This window comes from Nomascus leucogenys, chromosome 12, assembly GCF_006542625.1.
Source record: "Nomascus leucogenys isolate Asia chromosome 12, Asia_NLE_v1, whole genome shotgun sequence".
Classification (NCBI taxonomy): domain Eukaryota; kingdom Metazoa; phylum Chordata; class Mammalia; order Primates; family Hylobatidae; genus Nomascus; species Nomascus leucogenys.
Genome location: NC_044392.1, coordinates 80472873 through 80480347, shown reverse-complemented (window position 1 = coordinate 80480347; position 7475 = coordinate 80472873).

Below are 7475 nucleotides of genomic sequence, written 5' to 3'. Positions count from 1 at the left end.
TCCAAGTAGAATGGAGCTCCATGAAGAAGTGACTGCATCTTTTCTTCTATGGCTAAAAGTGGCCTGAGTAGGCCTTTAGCCCATGTTGGTTGAATGCATACTGATGCTTCATTGTTCTGTGACTCACTGAATAAGTATATTCATACACTCTCTTTTCTGGCCTAAATTTCTGTGTTTATCCTTGGGCCACACCTCTACACCCATTCCCACTCCAGTGCCCTGAGTAACCCCTTTAGGGGTTTGACTTGGGCTTTCACTATACCTTGAGTCTTTCCCTCAAAGTCTTTCTATTCATTCTGTTGGGACTTTGATGAGCATTGCTCTTTTGTGCCAAGGGTTTCCCTAATCTGGTTCCAACTTTTTTTTACAGCATCTTCCTGAAACAGCCTCCCTTCCTGCTAGTGCCTGCAAGTTGTTTGTTCTTTTAGTTTTTATTTCCCCAACTCCAGATCAAAATATTTCTGTACTTGTTTTTTCCTGTGATAAAATATATGTAACATAATATTTATCATTTAACCACTTATAAGTGTACATTTCATGGAAATTAAATTTCTTTACTTCTTGATGGTGAATTCCATGAGTCTACCACACTCATGATGGCTAGCTTATATGGCCTGTGGGTGAGATTAACAAGAGGACACAAGTGAGATCCCTGGAAGCCTGCAACCTTTCCATCTTCCTCTCCAGGTTCCTTAACAGTTCACTCACTTTTCAATTCAAGGGACTTTTGCTGTGGAAGGTTACCTGCCGAAGGCTATGTCAGGTTGGGTGGGAGACACAATGCTGCAGACCATCTTCCTGTCCTCCAAGAGCTTCTCTTCAGCTGGAGAAGAAAGCCAGACCAAAAAACTAATTATCAAACAAAATGCAACCAAAATAAATTAAAATTTTAAAAATCTACCAGAATGCACAAGTACTAAGAGATGGAAAGAGGAGGAAAAATTAGGTCTAACTAGAAGAGATGGACAGATGAATAGAATTTCTAAAGGAGGAGAAGAGTGATCCTGGCAGAACATAGTAAAGAACAGTACCACATGTAGTAAGTGTGCAATAATTTATTGAATGAATAAATGAAATGCATGTCTGTATAAATGAATACATGGATGAGAGCCAAATTGTAGCAAAGGGCAGGAATGGTGAGTGCACAAGGGAAATTTGATGTCTGATGTGTAATAGCTGGCTGTGGTCAGGATTTATGGTGGAATGGCCAGAGCTTATCCTGGTTCTTTTCTGCAAATTACAACTCAATTCTCAAACTATTACATGGTCCACATAACTAAGAGGATAGGATGGAGTTGTCAAATGACCTCACAAATGGAAAAATGGTGGGATAAGCAGAGAAGACTGACGTCCTCCCTTCCATTCTCCTGTGCTACCTCTGCCATCAATCCTGAATTTCTAGGAGTCACTTCCCAATGATGAATATCACTTCCAGTGACAGAACCATTTCAACCCTTTCAAGAGGTAATTATATCTCCACAAGTGACAACTATGTTCTGTTATGATTATTAGACATAGAAATGGTCATAATGTTGCTCTTTGAGACACAAAAAACAGTGGAATATTTGCATCTTAAGGTATATTGGTGTATACATGCACCTTAGTATCACACACACTCCTATAGACACATGCATGTATTCGCACATATGCGTTTGTAAAATATTCACATTGATACATGTATACATACATTTAAACCCCCTTTCTAAAAGAAGGATTCATAATTTTCTAAGATTACACTAAGTCTCTGTGTTTGCCAAACAAGACAGCATGATAGGGAAGGAATTAAGGCCCTTGTGCTATCATATCTCGCTGGGCAAGCACAAGGCAGGAGGTGCGCTAGAGGCTGCTCTTGCCAGGAACAGCTCAGCATGTAAAGTTAACCTTGAGATCAACACCGTCAGTGAGATGAGTTACAGGACTTCATGGCAGAGCATCACAGAAACTCAGGAACATATCAAAGCATTTGTCACTCTGGTGGCAGGAAATAAGCTGAAAGAATTTAGAGAATTGCAATCACACATAATAGCGTTATCGCTGGTGACTAGAATTTGAATTATATACACACAGACTTCTCCCCCAGTAGGTACTGCTCACAAGCACTTAAGGAAAAGGGAGTTCTGGATAAAATCAATTAGAGACCAGTTACATGAAGTTGGGCAAATGCTATAGAGTATAAACAGTAGGACAGAGTGCAGCCAGGGTGGGTGAAATTCAATTCTGAGTAGTAAGTGCAATTTTGGCAGCATTGCTGGGGAATATTTTTTTCCCTTGGGGATGTGAGAGTTTAGTACTGTCATTGTGATGAACATGCAATCACTGAGACTCCTGCATGGGACATTCTTTGTTTGCACTCCTCAGCATCTACCACGGCATGCTGTAGGTGTGAGGGGAACTATATAGGTTGAGCCCTTTTACCAAGGGCAGAGATCAAGGCAGCCACAGCTGGAAATTCTCTCCATATTCCTTGAAATTGGCAGACAATCAGAATCACCATGAAAAATCTATGTTTAAAAAATCTATGTTTTTTAAAAACATAGATTCCTGGGCCCTGTCACCCAGAGTCTGATCTTATAAGTCTGGGCTGGAGCCCACAACCTTGTCTTTTTTTAAAAAAAATTCCATGGTGTTTCTGTAATCCAATAGGCTTGGGGATCACTGGTTTCAAGTGATAGTGCTTTATTTATTTATTTATTTATTTATTTATTTTTGAGACGAGGTCTCCCTCTGTTACCCAGGCCAGAGTGCAGCAGTGCAATCTGGCTTACTGCAGCCTTGACCTCCTGGGCTCAAGTGATCCTCCCACCTCAGCCTCCCAGGCAGCTAGGACTAAAGGTGCATGTCACCAAGCCCAGTTAATTTTTGAATTTTTTGTAGAGAGAGGGTTTTGCCATGTTGCCCAACCCTCCTGGCCTCAAGCAATCCTCCCATCTAGGCCTCCAAAAGTGCTGGGATTACAGGCATGAGCCACAGCATGTGGTCAAAGTGTATTTTTGCCAATGAGTAGTAAAAATGGAAGAGAAGTAAAAAAGGAGGGAATGAGATTTGAGAGCCCCATAGTATCTGTCAGGGCCTCTAACCCTCTTCTCTTCTGCCTAGAGGTCCACGGCCCTGAGGTTTTCTTCTGGATGATGAGAGGGGAAGCCTGGCAGCTTAGAGAGCTATGGACTGCTTCATACTGCAGAGGAAGAACCAGGAATGGGCCATGCCTAAGCTGATTAAGATGATTCCCCTCTCTATGTAGTTTGTCTCCAGGCAAAAATGAGGACTTCAGATCTGAGTGAATCTAAATAACTCAAGTCTAGTTCAAATTAGTGTTTCTGCCTCTGTGAGTAAGGAAGGATGTCTTTCCCTCCTATCCCTCCTACTCTTTCTTGACAGTCTTGGCCCTAGTATTTAGAGCTTTATAGATAAATCCCAAGTTATAAAGTTTAGCAAAGACACAGACCAACAGTCAGCAACCCTTTTTTAACCTTAAGGAAAAAAAATACATAAAAGCATTATTCTAAACTGCCAATGTCAACTCTGTAAGATTTTTTATTGAGTATATTTTAATGAGATTATAAACAGGGAGGCTCTCTGTTTTTATAGCAAGTAGCCAGCCATTAGTTTGAATGGCCACCTGGGTACCATTGCTTTCTATCTTCTAAACACTGAGCCATCATTAAGGATATTCTGCACAAGATTACATTGCTGAGGGATAACCTGGTTACCATGCACACGTGGCTCACAGGGTTGCTGAGTGGTTTAGAGAAGTCTTGGAAGGTGCTACCCTTGTGACTCCCAAGCACCACTCCTGTCCCTGACTTCAAATGAGGTATATAATAGATTTCAAAGACTTATTTTAAAATGCCCCCAATTCAATAATTATTTTTTAAAAAATCATATTTGATAACTCAAATGGTTACCAAATATTTAAAAGAACTAGAATCGATTATCTCATGGAAAGAATGTTCAACTCTGCATATAGAATTTCTTTTAGTCATTCTAGGGAGAGTAATGAAAAAGCAGTAAATTATTATTGCACTCAGTTTTCAGTGGATGAATCTGGAAGCAATATTACCAGGATCTGTGTAACTCTACATGTTAAGTCATACCATCATGCTCTTCACTCTTGCGTAATTTAGCAGAAAATGGTATGAAGTTTAACAAACAAACAAGGTGCATTTAAAAATAAATATTGCTAAAATGTAGCTATAAACTTAGAAAATCAGTGGATACTATCAAATGATAGCATAAAGTCCCAATCCCATTTCCAAACATCCTTATCGGTACCCAGAAATTTTCTGGATGGGGAATAGAGCTAGTTTCTAGTGATGCAATAAAGTGTGAAAAATGGTCTTGTACTCAGTTGCTTACTTGTTTGAAAAACAGATCTTAAACATGAAAAAAATGAACAATAAATCACAGAATTTTCACCCAATCTATTTCTTCATAGGTTATATTGATTCTGGCAAAAAATCGAAAGGCAGAAATGGGAAAAAAACATCAAGCCAGGGCTGGAAACATAATTCAGATAGTTTAAGTGGGTTTTCAGAGAAAAAATTCAAAGGAAGGGAGAACTAATTTACTTTACTGCTAAGTGTTTAGAGAGCTTTACTTATAGTAATTTCTTATACTGAATATCAGAGTTTTTAAACTTTTGAATAGAATTTAAATTGAAATAGCTTCAATTTCCTGACAGATTACAATGTGCCAAACGCTTTACATATATTATTTTGCATCCTTACCTCAGTCTTCATTGCAGAGATTATTATTATCATTTTACAAATGATAAAATGGGGACTTGAACAGGTTAGATCACATAGTGTAGTAGATTATATTACTGTTCACCCCATTTGCCCCTCTTTGTGTGAATCCAGGCATGGTCATGGCACTGACTTTGGCCAATGAAATGTGAGCAGAAATGATGTGTGTTACTTCTGGACAGAAGTTTTAAGAGCCAATGCATGGTTGGCTATGCCTTCTGTCTGCCGTGAAATCAGCAATGTTCCAGATGGAGGCAGCTTGGGTCCTGGAGTGAATACTGTGTGGAGTAAAGCCGCATTCAGCCCATGACACACATAAAGCATGAATGAGAAACAAAACTAGGATGTGGTAAGCCACTGATACTTCGAGATTGTTTGTTTCTATAACAAAATCTAGCCAATCCTGTCTGGTACACACAGTTTAAGTGACAATACCTAAGTTTCTTTGATTTCTAAGCCTTGGGCACAGAAGAAAGGTAGTGGCATAGAGTAAGCACTCCATAAACATGTGTTGAAGGAAGGAATGTATGGTTGTTGCCCAGCATTGAACACAATACTTCAGATGTGATCCAATCCACATAAGAGTCATTAGGAGTACACTCTTTTTACACTGAACATCTGTTAATGAAGGCTTAGAGTGCATTAGCTTTTTTGTCAACTATACTTATTTCTTTAACAAAAAAATATTGTCTACCTAACATGTACAAGGCACAGAGTGAGGTGTCATGGCTGATACAAAAACAAAACATAAAAATGATTGTCTTCCAGCTGTTCATAATTTCCTGAGTGAGAGTCACACATTCACAACCAGCTGTGTCACAAGGCAATGAATAGAGTTGGACAGTGTGTTTCGTTGACTGTAGATTGAGTATGGAACGAGGCAGTCATGAGTGTCAGTCATTCATCCACAAATACACATTGAGCATCAACAATGAGTTGAGTGCTATGTTCACTCCTGCAGATACAGGTTAAAAAAAAAAATACAGTCCCAGTCTCAAAGGTCTCACAAGCTAGTGTGAGAGACAGTTTATTTAATAGGGAATTATAATAGAGCATGATAAGAGCTATAATAAAGTTAAGCTCAGGAAGCTATGGATATAAGGAGGAAGAATATCAGCCTGGAAGGGTCAGTGAAGGCATTCTGGAGGAAGTGAGTCATAAGTTGATTCCTAAAAGATGAATGAGTGTTTGCACATGAAGAAGGAGAGGGAATATACTGATGTAGAGAAAAAGAAGTACATTCGCCTCGCCTGTAATCCCAGCATTTTGGGAGGCCAAGGTGGGGGGATCATGAGGTCAGGAGATGGAGACCATCCTGGCCAACACGGTGAAACCCAGTCTCTACTAAAAATACAAAAATTAGCTGGGCGTGGTGACATATGCCTGTAATCCCAGCTACTTGGGAGGCTGAGGCAGGAGAATCACTGGAACCCAGGAGGCGGAGGTTGCAGTGAGCCAAGATTGCACCACTGCACTCCAGCCTGATGAAAGAGCAAGACTCTGTCTCAAAAAAAAAAAAAAAAAAAAAAAAAAAAAGAACTACATTCAAGCCCCAGTGAGCAGTCGGTGGAAAGGCAAGGACACAGAGACAAAATACTTTGAAAGAACATGACTTGTTCTAGGAGACAGCAAGTAATACACTGTCTTAGTCAGTGTGGGCTTCCCTAATAAAATATTATGGACTGAGTAGCTTAGAACAGAAATTGACTTCTTCACAGTTATGAGGGCTGGAAGTCTTACATTAGAGTGCCAGCATGGTCAGGGTCTGTTAAGGGTTCTCTTCCTGGCTTGCAGATGGCTGCCTTCTTGCTGTGACCTCACATGGCAGAGAAAGATTTCTTCCTCTTTTTATAAGGCCACCAATACTATCAGCCCCACTCTTATGATCTCATTTAACTGTAATTATGGCCTAAAAATACAGTCACATTAGGGGTTTAGGGCTTCAATGTATGCATTTGGGAAAGGCACAAATATTCAACCCATAACATATACTATGGATTGAAAATAAGAAAAAATTTAGTCTGAGCATGGTGGCTCATGCCTATAATCCCAGCACTTTGGGAGGCCAAGGCAGGAGGATCACTTGAGACCAGGAATTCAAGACCAGCCTGGGCAACATGGTGAAACCCTATCTCTACAAAAAATACAAAAATTAGCCAGGCGTGGTGATGCACATCTGTAGTCCCAGCTACTCGACGGGTTGAAGTGGGAGGATCACCTGAGACTGGAAGGTTGAAGCTGCAGTGAGTTGAGATTATGGCACTGCACTCCAGCCTGGGTGACAGAGTGAGACCCTGTCTCAAAAATAAATAAATTTTAAAAGTGAGGTCAGAAGAAACAGAGAGGATGAATAGATTTCAGAAAAATTAAGAAGGAAATAGAATAAACAAGGTCTTTGGTGATCAAATGACTTGGTACATTAGAAGTCAAAGATGATCTCAGAAAGTTGGGTACCAGTGACTGGGAAAGTGGAATATGATGTGGTAAATGTGGAAAAACTCAAACTGCATTTTCCTCTGCTGTCACACAACAGTCACAATCACTGGGTGTCCTCCAGTCCTCCAATTCAATTCCGACACTATCAACCTGGAGATAGCATTACAACACTATCAACCTGGAGGTAGCGTTAGATCCCACAGGTTAAAGGCTGAGTCCCCAGGACATCCTGCCATACCCACCAGACAACAGTCACAAGTCCAGGCCTCTGGAACTTCTGACTGACTGGCTCAA